Source organism: Bos mutus, chromosome 9, assembly GCF_027580195.1.
Source record: "Bos mutus isolate GX-2022 chromosome 9, NWIPB_WYAK_1.1, whole genome shotgun sequence".
Classification (NCBI taxonomy): domain Eukaryota; kingdom Metazoa; phylum Chordata; class Mammalia; order Artiodactyla; family Bovidae; genus Bos; species Bos mutus.
The window spans coordinates 16256267-16271243 of record NC_091625.1 but is presented as its reverse complement, the minus strand read 5'-3'; positions in this window follow the sequence as shown (position 1 = coordinate 16271243).

Sequence of the window (14977 nt, the reverse complement as noted above, 5' to 3'; positions counted from 1 at the left end):
ACTGAGCGACTTTCACTTCACATACAAGGATTGAAAGCATTCTAGGCAGAGGCATAAAATTGTTAGTACCTGGAAACATACAGGCACAAACTAGATAAAGTAGAAAATACTTTAGAAACAGGGATTCGATTGAATGTCAAACTATTATATTCTCCCTCACTGAAGACCTCATTGATCTTAATTAATGGTTTTTCCATTACAAGCTCAAAGCTTTCCCTTTAATAATTGAAAAACAAAAGCCTTTATTTAAATTTTATAAATGTACATCTTTTCTGTCCTTCCTCTTCTACCTGTGAAATTTAGTCCAGTTCAGAAAATTACCTCAATTTTTAGATCATCTTTCTAATTCTTTAAAATGGACATTTAAAACCAAATACTTTTCCAAAACACTGTTGCTTTTCTCCTTTGGACTTGAGCACTTTGTTTAGGAGGAGGAAGGGTAAAGATGAGGAGAAAAGGAGGATGTAACAAATTAAGGGAAAAAAATTAAGCCAAGATCATAATGTTGTGAGCAGCTGTACTAATAAATGCCAATTGAAACTTTCTTGCCATTATGTCTAGTTGAAGCAGAATGCAACCAGTGACAAGAAAAATTCTTACCCACATTCTCATTTTTCTGATCCCTATTTCTCACATCATAATTATCAGTATCAGACCTTGCATCTTGCCTCTGTTCTCTCAAGGTCATCACAGGGCTGCTGAAGGCCTGAGCCTCTCTGCCTCCAGCGTCTCCTTTAGTTTTCTCTCTCCTCTTTCATTGTTTTCTCTCTGCAGGCTCAATTTGAACAGAAACTCAACCCACTAGGCAGGCACAGTCAGTTAGCAAGTGATAAGAAGCTATCAGCCTCAAAAAAAAAAAAAAAAAAAGACAACTAAATGGTATAAAAGCAGTGAGGAGGAGCTGTGTGGAAATGTAATACTTTGGTTCAGCTTTTCTCTGTGGATTTAATCATTTCAACGTCCTCACTTACCCTCTGCTGTCCTTCCAAGTAGATTAGCCTCTATTATCAGTTCTCAGGAACCAGGACAGAGAGTGAACCAGGAGAGAGCAGGTGCAGCTGTGCAACAGAGTGGAAGAACCGCCATTCCACCAGGCTCAGGGCAGGACTGAAGAAGCAGATGGCTAGGGTTCCAGCTACTTTGCAGCACCAAGTTTCATGCTGACCCTTTGAGATAAACCACCAACAGGAACAATGTGCCCTGACTGGATGAAAGCAAAGCAACCCACCACAGCCTGCTCCTTTTGTGGTAGAGAGGATTTCCCAGCCCAACACTTGTGCAGAAGGGATCTCAAGTCATCCTCTAGTAATCTTGGCCACATTGTAATATTATGATAATATCATTAGCATTGTGGCTTTGATCCATCCCTGCCCCATGTGGGTTCACTTCGGTGCTCATGGAAAAGATTCAAAATGGTGCCTGGTGGAAATGCAAGAATCACAGATGACATGCTTCTAGGAAAGGGGAAATGCAGTTACCCTCATCTAAACCCCAGAAAACTAACCCCGTATTAAAAATCTAAGCTATCCCTGCAACGTGTAACTCACTCTACAGGAATGCCTGTGTGCTCTCCCACACATGCTGCTGCTGCTGCTGCTGCTGCTAAGTCGCTTCAGTCGTGTCCGACTCTGTGCGACCCCATAGACGGCAGCCCACCAGGCTCCCCCGTCCCTGGGATTCTCCAGGCAAGAACACTGGAGTGGGTTGCCATTTCCTTCTCCAATGCATGAAAGTGAAAAGTGAAAGTGAAGTCGCTCAGTCGTGTCTGACTCTTAGTGACCCCATGGACTGCAGCCCACCAGGCTCCTCTGTCCATGGGATTTTCCAGGCAAGAGTACTGGAGTGGGGTGCCATTGCCTTCTCCGCTCCCACACATACTGTGCTTCTAATAAACTCTGTGCCTGCTTTGCAATCTTGACCTCTTTGTCAAATATTTTATTCAAAGAATACAAGGACTGAGATCCTTTTGCTCATAGGAAACAGGACCAGCGCTCTCATCATCTGGGCACTTAGTCTAAAAGAATGGGCTCATTTGGTTTCATGTTTACTTCACACATCTATGATAGCCCATCCTGTTTGCAGAAAAGATTACAAAAGATCATAGACTTTAATTAGCTAATACTGGTTTTTTTTTTTTTCAAGATTTTTATTAGACTGCAGGGGTATCTGTATTATCTTTAAAGGTCAGGTTTCAAATTAAGACAAAGATGGAAAACTGGTGGCCCATGGGTTGCTGTATGGCTGTCACACAAACTTTCTCTGGCAGACCCTGTGTTTTTATAAAAACTGAGTTGAAATCCTTTCAGACAGTGCACACAATTATGCTCTCTCCATCCCCCATTCTTCCCTATTATTTTGTACTCGACCTGACCCACACACTAGTTTATCTGTCTGTCTGTTACAGATATTTCAGATAGAACCCTCACAGTCTTTCAATCCATGTTGATCTGGGTGTGCCAAGAGAGGAAATTTGAAACCATTGTATGTTTCTATCTGTTCAACATCAATTTACTTGTACAGACAGAACTTTTCAGGTTTCCATGTTCCATATACTTCATCTCAGTTTACCAGAGGAACAAAGAGCTAATGACTTACATTTCTAATTGCTTCATTATAATTTAACTTCTCTTGCTGTCTACACAGAAAGGTGGCCAACTATCACTTTTTCTCTGTCCTTCAAATAATGGATAATTATTAATGATTTTATTTGAGATTGAAATATTTAAAAGCCATATGCATAATTGATAATTTCCTTTGACCTATTAATCAATTAATGGTTCAGTGTGCATATTCATGTCTATCCTGTGGTATATTTTAGCAATCAACACATGGAGCTGATAGAAATATTCTCATATGGAGTTGAGCACAATGCATGAACTTCTTTTAGATTCTTTCATCCATTCGCCTGACTCACCTATGCCATTTTATCCCTGAACACTGTAGGGAGAGTGTTCACTTTTCTGATAGGTACCGTGGCTGGTCCAGTAAGTAAAGTGATGTAAGACAGATTAACAGGAGAAAAACTGAAGTATAATAACATGTATATCCCTTACATATGTGAGAGTGATCCAGTAAAACTGAGTAAGTCCCCAAAGTGGCAGAGCCCTCACCTAATAACATCTTCAGCTAGATAGCAGATGTTGGAAGTGGGGAGTCAGGTGTGGGAGGTTACCAGGAAAAGCACGCTAAAAGAGGTTAAGATTGTTAAGCATAGTTAAGTCTATTTCCTTCTGCATAGAAGGAAATAGTGTTACAGAAGTGATCAACCAGACATATGCTGGGGTCCCAGCCCGGGCAGAGACCTCCCTCTCATCTCAGCCAGAGAGGTTCTTTTTCTGATGAGATTTGCACAGCCAATAACAAAATCTATGCTGAAACTAGAACAACTCAAGCTTTATTAAATGGTCAAAAAATGGAGAAATGGGACTTTAGTTCACAAATCAACTCAACCCAATTTGAGTGAGACAAACTTGGATGGAGACACCAATTTGGATGGACAGCAAATATATAGGAGGGTCAAGGTAAAAGGGAGAGATTGGGAAAGAGTGGGAGAAATAAATATCATGAGTTAACCAGGAACAAGGATGTGATTTGGACCGAAAACTAATACAACTCACCTTTTCAGTCCTTTTTTGGACCTCTCTGATTGCTGTCATGGCAATTGTTAGCTCTCATGGTGCTGACAGGTGTGTCATTTAAGTAATGATTTATAATGAGTGTATAATGAGGCTCATGGTCTGCTGGAACTCAAATCTTCTGCCATCTTGGGCCTAGTTGTTTCTAACTGGTTCTTGTTTTATTCTCTTTGCAGCTTCCTCCTGAAACTTAGGTAAGAGTAATTAGCTTCTGTTTGAGAGAGGGCAGGGGTATGTTTCTGGGTAACAGAAACAGCCTTGGCACAATAGGAGTTTTTAGAGATAACTTCATCTCCCTCTTCCTGGTACAGTGAGGGAGAGGCCCTTATAAATATATATATTTATACATCTAAGTGTCTCTTACAAAAGGATAACTTCTCAGTTTTCAAAGCTTCTCCTATGTCTGCAGTTTCTTAAAAATAATCAGCCTAAAATAATCCTTATGCCAATAAAGATCTTTTAGGGTGGCAAAATATGCTCTCCTGTAAAACTCAAGGATTTGGTACTCATAATAAGCCAGTTTGTCTTCATCTCCTTTATGCACTCTTTTCATCCTTATATCCATATCTTTATTCAGCCTAAAATGAATTTATTTTCCACTTGACAAATTCACATTCATTTACCTTAAGCACAACTTGATTTTTTCCTTACAATGTTGTCCCTAAATAATGTTATCTTTAGGGTAATTACTCCTTAGTTTTATTTTAGGATTCTAAATTACTAAACATTTGTGTATTTTATTTTGAAACATTTTCCCCAGATGTTTTCTATATTTGTTATACATTCTGAATTAGATTTTAGGTTCCATGAAGTCAAGAGCTGTATGTCTTCTATGTCTTTATAGTGTTAAAAACTGAAAGTTCAACCTAGAAATTAGGAGATATCATTGATTTTATTGGGATACCCTCATAGCTCAGTTGGTAAAGCGGCTGTCTGCAATGCAGGAGACCTGGTTTTAATTCCTGGGTTGAGAAGATCAGGCAATTCATGAATCCAGCAGCATCCTATCTGGCAATTAGAAGGGCTCTCTGAGCAGCTGTACAGAATGGAAGAATTTATAGGAAGACTAGTGAGGCAAGAGAAAGGAAGAAAAAGAAAAGAGAGAATTATTCTTAGGCTAGGACATCTTTGGGGGAGCTTGGAGCGTAGGCAAAGGGTTTTATCATGCATGCTGCCACTCCTTCCTCTGTCTGATGGACTCATTGATTACATTTCTGGTGAAGGTCCAGAGTACTATGAGGTTAGGTATAAAATCTAGATTTGGCATTATGTGTACGAGTGACACCATTATGGGCCTGTGGTTTTTCTCTTTAACAGTAGCCACCTATAGCTACTCTGATTCTTAGAATATTCTAAAAGAATTACATATTCATATTTTGTTTCTTCATACCCCACAAACCATCAACACGATTCAGTTATTACAAACATTTAGTCTCGTATCTCCTAAATGGGTTTACCAGGTAGTGCTAGTGGTAAGGAAACTATCTGCCAATGCAGGAGACTTAAGAGACACAAGTTCAATCCCTGGGTCAGGAAGATCCCCTGGAGGAGGGCGTGGCAACCCACTCCAGTATTCTTGGGCTTCCCTGGTGACTCAGCTGGTAAAGAATCTGCCTGCAATACAGGAGACTTGGGTTCAAACCCTGCATCAGGAAGATTCCTTGAAAAAAAAAAAAAAAGGAAGATCCCTTGGAGAAGCGAATGGCTACCAACTCCAGTATTCTTACCTGGAGAATCCCCATGGACAGAGGAGCCTGGTGGGCTACAGTCCAAAGGGTTGCAAAGAGTCAGATATGATGAAGCAACTTATCACCTAATCTCCTAAACTGCCTAACTGTTGTTGTGTTGTTGTTGTTTGGTCACTCAGTCATGTCCAACTCTTTTGCTACCCCATGGTCTGTAGCCCACCGGACTCCTCTGTCCATGGGATTTCCCAGGCAAGATTACTGGGATGGGTTGCCATTTGTAATGGCTTACAAAATAAAAAACACAAATCTTTTTGTAATATATTTTGATTTGTAGTTTAGAAAAGATAATTGCCACTCATCCCTACCTAAAATCCCACCTAACAGTGCTGGAGTTATGCAACATTTGCTTGGTTGGATTCCAGAACATGGATGAGGCTACTTAAACTAATGGTCAAGTCACAGGGAAGAACAGTCGAAAATCATGAGCATGGTTTCTGAATAGTACTTCTATTTGGCTGGAGCTAAAAGAAGGAGTGAAGTGTGGGAACAGAGCCACCATGCTCCTCCACTTCTCTCCAAGAAGCAGATGTCATAAACTACCCCAATTTTTCATTCTGGAATAGTTGTGGCAGGTTTTGCAGATCACAGAACCTTGTGTTTCATGAAAAGTGAAAGTCATTCAGTTGTGTCCGACTCTTTGTGATCCCATGGACTATACAGTCCGTGGAATTCTCCAGGCCAGAATACTAGAGTGGGTAGCCTTTCCCTTCTCCACGGGATCTTCCCAACCCAGGGTTCGAACCCAGGTCTCCTACATTACAGACGTTGAGCCACAAGGGAAGCCCTGGGTTTCATGATGCTGGTTGTAAAGTAAAATGCCAGCCTCAGCTTATAACTCTTGGGGTGAGCAGAAGGATGGATTATCCATTTGGAGAGTCATGTTTCTGTGTTATTGCTGATTGTATTAACAGGAGAAAAATATCTGAACTTTTGGCTAGTTGTATACCCTCCAGGTCAATTGGAAAGAGTTCTTGTTATTGGAATTCAGGACCCAAGGCACTTAGCAATAAGTATTACCATATACTCCTAAACCATTATTCCCTGTAAGTTTAGCTTCCTCAATAACCATACTGGGGTGGATAAATGTGCTATGTGGAAGGATTTATTGATTCCTAGCTCTTGGGGCCATAATATATTTTAAAAAGTCTAATATTTAGACCAAATACTGTACTATTTGTATAAAACTTAATGGTATATTTATTGAAAGTTCTATAACTTGATGCAGGTATATATTTTAGGGTATTTCAGAGTACATATTTGAGAGTTTTAACTTTGTAAAGAGCACAATACAAAGAAGAGAGGTTTATATGATACCCAAGGGATTATGTCTGATTGGAAAATAGAGGTGCATTAATGAGAAACTTCTAGATAATGATAGGGAAGAAAGCTATATTGTAGAATCTTTCTTGGGCAGCTATTTTTTTTTAAAGCAATAAAAATATTTACCATATGTTAAAAAAGAAATGTCAGGCCCCTAATAGAGTTACAAATGCTAAAATCAAGACTTAATACATATATAACCTAGCTGAAATTACAACTTTCCTCAGGAATATAACCCTAAACAGTCAGTGTGAAATTTTCTGGTCAACACCAGTGAGGGTTCTCTCTATCTCCACTGAATGAAGATGAAGTAATCCGCCTAAGAAGACCACTTTGTCCCCAAACAGAGATGACCTAATCTGAAATTGTGTTTTTTGTTTATTACCTCTTTGTCCTGCCTCTGAAAACCTTTCCCTTTCTGTGGACCATTGCAGTTCCCCTCTACTCACTAGATGGGAGGCTTCCAGGTCCATGAATCATTCAGTAAAGCTTAGTATATTTTTAAATTTTACTTTGGTGAACTTTCTTTTTTGTTACACCATCAACAGCAACCATATAAAGAGCTACGATATAACTTGGAATAAATCTAGTCAAAAGATAGAGATAAAAATTGCTATAAAACTCTTAACCCAATCTTGTTCCTGAGAAGGGGGTCAGCCAACTCTAAGAATTTTTACTGAATTCAAAAATCTGTGGAAAAACAAGCACTTCATTCTCACTAATATGTCCACACCTATAGAAAGAGTAAACCATGCATTTTTTTTTTTAATTGGAAGATAATCACTCTATGGTATTATGCTGGTTTCTGCCATACATCAACTTGAATCAGTCACAGGTATGCATATGTCCCTTCCATCTTGAACCCCCTTCCCACCTCCCACCCCATCCCACCCCTCTACATTGTCACAGAGCACTGGGTTGTCTCCCTGTGTCACACAGAACATTCTCAATTGTTATCCATTTTCCATGTGTTGTGTGCTGTGCTTAGTCGCTCAGTCACATCTGACTCTGCAACTCCATGGACTGTAGCCCATCAGGCTCCGTTGCCTATGAGGATTCTCCAGGCAAGAATACTAGAGTGGGTTGCCATGCCCTCCTCCACGGGATCTTTGCAACCCAGGGATTGAACCCAGGTCTCCTGCATTGCAGGAGGATTCTTTACCATCTGAGCCACCGGAGAAGTCCATCTATTTTTTTTTTTTTTTTTTGACATTTTATTTTATTTTTTTTTTCCTTTTATTTTTTTTTATTTAATTTTATTTTATTTTTAAACCTTACATAATTGTATTAGTTTTGCCAAATATCAAAATGAATCCACCACAGGTATACATGTGTTCCCCATCCTGAACCCTCCTCCCTCCTCCCTCCCCATACCATCCCTCTGGGTCGTCCCAGTGCAGCAGCCCCAAGCATCCAGCATCGTGCATCGAACCTGGACTGGCATCTCGTTTCATACATAACATTTCACATGTTTCAATATGAAAGTGTTTAGGTTTCCATGCTACTGTCTTAATTCATCCCACCCTCTCTTTCCCCCACTGTGTCCATAAGTCTGTTCTCTGTGTCTGTGTCTCCATTGCTGCCCTGCAAATAGGTTCATTGGCGCCGTCTTTCTAGATTCCATATGCATGCATTAGTGAATGAGGCAAACATTTGTAAGAATTCTCACTAGTATTTGAAAATCTGCAGAGAAACTGGGGGAAAGAGCCTTTGTTACTGGGAAAGACAAGGTATAATGGGGAAAGTGAACAGCTGGAGTCAGGTGTTTAAATTCTCAGCTATCACCCCATAGGAACCACATCTGGCAATGTGGAATAAACCCTATGGCAGTAAATTTACCAAACTTCACATGAGAGCCAGTGGTTTTCAATGGACTGCACAGAGTTTCCACTGAGTTCTCTCCCTTCCCCTCCTTAGTCTTCATCGGACAGAATGCACTTGAAACCAATAAAAAAGTATTGATGTTTGGACAGAGATGGTCCTGTTGACTTAAGTACATGATGAGACAAATGCCAGGACACCTGTGTAATAAAATCGCAGGTAAAAAATAATAATAATAATTCCATGCCGAAAACAAAGAACTCAGACCAGAAGCCAGCAAAAACAGAGGAAATGAAACAAACAAACAAAAAAAATGATTGCAAAAAATAAGAACACAGGTAAAATACCTGAATGATATCATTATCAAACTAAGATAGATTTAGCAAAGTAAGATCCAAAAAGCAAATTAATAACAGAGATTGAGGATTCCTCTGACAACCAGAGTAAATGGAAAGGAAACCATAAAAGTAAAACAATGAAAGAAAACAGTGAGGAAAACAAAGATAATGTGACTTAAAGATAACTTTTCCTTAAATAGAAAGTCCAACAAACAAACAATTAATTCTACTTCAACATTAAAAAATTCCTTGCAGATATCTGGAAATAAATAAATCTTTTTATTAAAATATATGATTTTCAGGAAACACTAAGAAAAGTAATTTAAATTAGAAATATTCTGGATAAGCTGTTAAATTTCAAAAGTAAAGAAAATAATATGTTAAGCACTCAAACTGAAAAAAAAAAGGGGGGGAGAATAAATCAAGCTGGCTTTAGGCTTTTCCACATTAATATCTCTTTGCAAGAGAAATTTTTTTAACATCTCCAAAGTTTTCAGGATGTAAAATTATGACCCAATAATATTCTAAGCAATCAGAAACACCAAAGGTTCTTCACTATACCATGGTATATTGTATTAGATCCTTATCACTTCTATAACAAATGATCACAAAATTAGTGGCTTTAAACAATACAAATTTACTTTCCAGGGGGACAGAAGTCCAAAATTAGTCTCATGGGTCTAAAATCCAAGTGTTACATAGTGGAATGTGATTTCAAATCTACTTGTCTATGGGAGAAATGAAGTTGTTTCTAAGACCGAATCTGTTTTGATCTAAGAATGAAGTTGTTTTGATTAGTAAAGTTGTTTTGATACAAAAAGGAAATTGTTGCATCATCCATGATTGCTGACAAGTGCTGAGTAAGCTGCTGAGAGGCACCACTGGTTGCTTACCAGTAAGAACATAAGAAGAAACAACCACGGCAAGGGACATTTAGAGTACAAATACCCACAGCTCGTGATGAGTATTCAAGAGTGTGTGATCTGGGCAAGGTGACTCCTGCTGATCTAAATAGCTCTTTGAAGACTTTGGGGCACCAGCTCATGCCTGGAAAATGAATGTTTGGCCACAGTGAAAACCATGTAGTGGCCTCAGAAGGTTGTCTTGCCTGTCAACACCTACATCTTCATTCCCTCGCATAAGGAGGGAATAAGCAATAAGGAAATTATTCCTCTAGCAATAAGGAACATTTATTCTTATGCCAGCAGTTGGACATCAACATTTGGTTGGCTAAACTGACTCTCCTAAGAACAAGGGTTCAACTTGGTAGAAGGGTTCACCTTGAACTATATTTGGATTTTATTCCTTTCATCTTCCCTTACTTGGATCAATAGTTATTAATCTATCATTGGTTTGGAATATGGTATTTCTCTATTGGCTTATTACGAGACATTATCTTGCATGTTATTGGCTTATGAAATTATTATACCAGTTCTGCAGTAACTTGTGTTAAGTAAAACATTGGCAAAGATAATCGCAGTCTCTGAGCATAATTTGTCCCTACCCACCACCCTCCCCCCCCAAAAAAAAACCACAAGATGTTCCTTTTGGAGGTTCCAAAGAAGAACAGAGTTCTTGCTTCCTTCAGCTTCTAGAGGCTTCTGGCTTTTCTTGGATGGTGACAATATGTCTCCAATCTCTTCTTTCTCTACATTGTCTTCTCTTTCACTGTACTTTGACTGCCTCCCTCTTATAAGGACACTAATGGTTACATTGGACCCATCTAGATAATGTGGATAACTAAATCTCAATTTGCTATTGTTCAGTCCCTCACAAAATCTCAATATCTTTGATTTAATTACATTTCTAAAGTCTCTTATGGCATATTAGGTAATATATTGCTATGACTGAATATGTGTGTCCCATAAATTCACAGATTGAAACTTAATCCCTAATGGGATAATATGTGTAGGTAGGGCCTTTGGAAAGTGATTAGGTCATAAGGGAGAATTGTCACGAATGGGATAAGTGTCTTTATAAAAGTGGTCCCAGAGAGCTGCGTCTCCCTTTCCATCATGGGAAGTTACAGCCAAAAGATGGTCACAGACACTGAATCTGTGAATACCTCCACCTTGTACTTCCTAGTCTCTAGAAATGAGAAGAAAAAAATTACTTTTTTCTTTTAAGCCACCCAGTCTATGGTATTTTGTTAATAGGAGCCCTAAAATATTCAGATACATATTCATAGGGTTCTAAGAATTAAGATGTAGATATAAGTCCTTGGAAGGAAAGTTATGTAGATAGCACATTCAGAAGCAGAGACATTACTTTACCAATGAAGGTCCGTCTAGTCAAGGCTATGGTTTTTCCCGTGGTCATGTGTGGATGTGAGAGTTGGACTGTGAAGAAAGCTGAGCACCTAAGCATTGATGTTTTTGAACTGTGGTGTTGGAGAAGACTCTTGAGAATCCCTTGGACTGCAAGGAGATACAGCCAGTCCATGCTAAATGAGATCAGTCCTAGGTGTTCATTGGAAGGACTGATGCTAAAGCTGAAACTCCAATACTTTGGCCACCTCATGTGAAACGTTGACTCATTGGAAAGGCTCTGATGCTGGGAAGGATTATGGGCAGGAGGAGAAGGGGACAACAGAGGATGAGATGGCTGGATGGCATCACCAACTCGATGGACCTGAGTTTGAGTGAACTCCGGGAGTTGGTGATGGACAGAGGCTTGGCGTGCTGCGATTCATGGGGTCGCAAAGAGTCGGACACGACTGAGCGACTGAACTGAACTGAACTGATATCATAATAGGGCCATATCATAGATATTCTCAACATTTAAGAATTAAAATCAAGTGAATTAAAAGATTAATCAAAGTAATATCCCCCCGGGTTTTGAAGAAATTTTAAAGAGATGAACAGAAATTCATTCATTAGGCAATTTAATTACAAAGTTAAAACTAATCAACTGTATGGTGACACAGCATTTTGTAAATGTTACAAAACTTGATAAAGATTAAATAACTATCACAATAAATAGCAATGGATTATGAGACGTTTATAATAGGTAGTGGAATGTTAATGTTCAGCTAATGTATAATAATAAGTCAAATTCTATGTTTAAAAATATTTTGTTGATCTTAGTAGTTTTAAGAAACAATATCACTTAGGGAAAGAAATACATTTATTTATTGTCAGTTTAAAATAAAAGCCTGGTAAATGTGCTTTCAATATACTACAGTGATTTCTCTGAAGATGCAAAGTAGTTGTGTAGTTCTTGAACAACAACAACAACAACAAAATCAATCGTGTCAAAAGAGATTTTAGTTATATTCTTTACTAAGAAGTATAATCATTCACAGACAGACTAAGCAACATAAAATACCCTTTTTTAAGATCTTCTATTGCAATATGTTGCTTTTCCTGCACAGTTTTACCCACGCTTCTTAGATTATTCTTTGCAAGATTCAGATTTTGCAAGTAGTCCACTAAAAATGTCTGTATTCTTTATCTGAGTTTGTCATCTACTGGGCAAACCCTCAAAAAATATTTTAATCTGAAAAAATATGCATTTCAGAAATTTACAAATCAAACATTAATTTGTCACAATTCAATATAATTTATGTGGTTATATATATATAGAGAGAGAGAAATTAAGTAATATAAATTAATCTATTCAAAGTTACTTTCTTAATCACATGTATTACTGTCTTAATTATTCAGTTGTTTTTTGCACTTAAAATAACATGTAGTAGTTTTTGGTGGAAATATTTGTATTCTGCATAAATGTTTTCCATAATATGCAAATTTTGCTATAATTCCTGCCAAATGGAAAAGTTCCATTTGTTGTTGTTATTGTTTATTTGCTAAATTGTGTCCAACTCTTTTGCAACCCCATGGACAGTAGCCCTCCAGGCCACTCTGTACATGAAATTTTCAAGGCAAGAATACGGGATTGGGTTGCCATTCCTTCCTCCAAGGGATCTTCCTGACCCAGGGATCAAACTCACATCCCTTACATTGCAGGTGGATTCTTTACCACTGAGCCACCAGGAAAATGTTCTATAATCATGCTCATTATATTGTTTGGCTAATCCATCGGTGTTAGACATTGCATCTCTAAAAATTGAACTATGCTTTCAACTATCATATGACATTATTTTTTCTCATTTACATATAGTTTCTATTCTACAACACTAATTTTAAAATCGGATTATAATTCTGAATATTTAATATTACTGCTTAATACACATTTCTATTCTTTCATGTTTCCCTGTACTACATGCCAATATTAGATACATTGTTTTATATCTCCAAAGAGTTTGAGATATACACAATATAGAGAATCCTTTGAAATTGAATTAAGTAACCAAATTCTAGTCATTTTTTCCATTTGAAATATTCACATAATATTCATTTCCAAAACTTCCTACCTTTTGGAAAGTTAGACTTTCTTACTTGAGATTCAGAACTTTCAAAAAAGAGTAATTTAAGAGTCAATTTACACAGTCATATACTTAGAGTTGCAAAAGCTGTGTTTAGTTTAATGGATTCTCTGAGTATTTTTTTGTGTGTGTGTCTTTTAGTTTTGGTAAAATGTATCAAATATGCTTGATATTTATTAGTATGTTTTGCTGAAAAATAAGCAATTTTCTTTTTTTCCCCCTGGCATTCCATATTTTCTTCCAAAATATTTCTGTGATATAAGTAATTTTCTTTTCTTTTCTAACGTCTTTCCATCTTCCATTTCTCTGCTGATTGTGATACTTTTATTATTTTCTCTCTGGTAAAAATTTTTAGCATTTAAAATAACATGTAGGAACATGCCACTACATTTTAAGAGCAGTTTATATATGTATTACCTATAAAAGCATCATAAAAAACATGCAATTGGTGGATAATTGCTTAGTAATCAATGAAATATCTATTTTGTGGATTAGTGGCAAATAGATATTAGATATTATATTATGGTTCATGAATGCCACTCATTATCAATCACCATTAGAAACTGATTTCAGTAGTTATGCTTTTTTTCAGTAGTTTTGATTGGAATAGTTTTGATATTCAATAATTTTCATTTGGGATATCATTTCTAAAGATAGAATCTGTGCAAACATTTTCACCTTTCAGTTTTTAATATTTTATAAACCATATTTCCATATGTTGCTCAAGTTATCTTAGTATTTTGGATACATTTGTGTTTTACTAATTTAATAATTATTGATTATATGTCCAACAAGTATTTATTAGTCATCCACCATATTCCAGGGCACTAATCTAGGTCATATTATATTCAGTACGTCAGGTTCATTAATTTGAACATTATTTTATATTTACCTTTGACTTGAGAAAATTATAAAGAACATCAAAATTAAATCATACATTTCATTATTTTTCAATTTTTCTATATATATTTATGTAAAGATTACAAGCCTTAGCAAACAAGAGTATTGTCTGTCAACTTTTAAATATTTTACATCCTGTCTGACATGATATGATTTAAAAATACAAGCATTACCAAGAAGTTTCAAGTTTTGGACCCTCTGTGATGCAATGATGTTGGAAACCTGAATGCTACAGTGAAAAAGACTGCAAAATGTCTGTGTCCCTGAACTCAGCAGACAAGAGGATCAGGAATAATTAGCAACACTTGCCATATATGAGCTCTTGCCAGGTAAAGCTGCTGTACTAGTCTCAGAGGGTTAGAGTAGCAAAAGTTTATTTCTTGCTCATGGTACATCCCGCTCTGCTCTGGATGGAATTCTGCTCAATATATCAACTTCTTTCTGAGATTTAGGCTGAAAGAAACCACATTCTGAAATGTGCTGAGATACAAAAAGAGGCACGAGTTCTATTCTGTGTGCCTTCTCAGTGTGTCCAAATTTTTGTGACCTCATGAAAATTTCAAAGCAAGCATATTGGAATGGGTTGCTATTCCCTTCTCCAGGGGATCTTCCCAACCCAGAGATTAAGCCAGGGCCTACCACATCACAGGCAGATTCTTTATCTTCTGAGACAACTATTACTATATTATTACTACTGAAATGGGAGGGAAGGGGGCAGGGCACAATGTTTAAAAGAACAACATAGCCTGAGGACATTGTATAAGCTGATTAGAACCAAAAGATCCAAGATGGTGGATGAGTCATCTTTCAGTGAACCGTGAGCCTCAC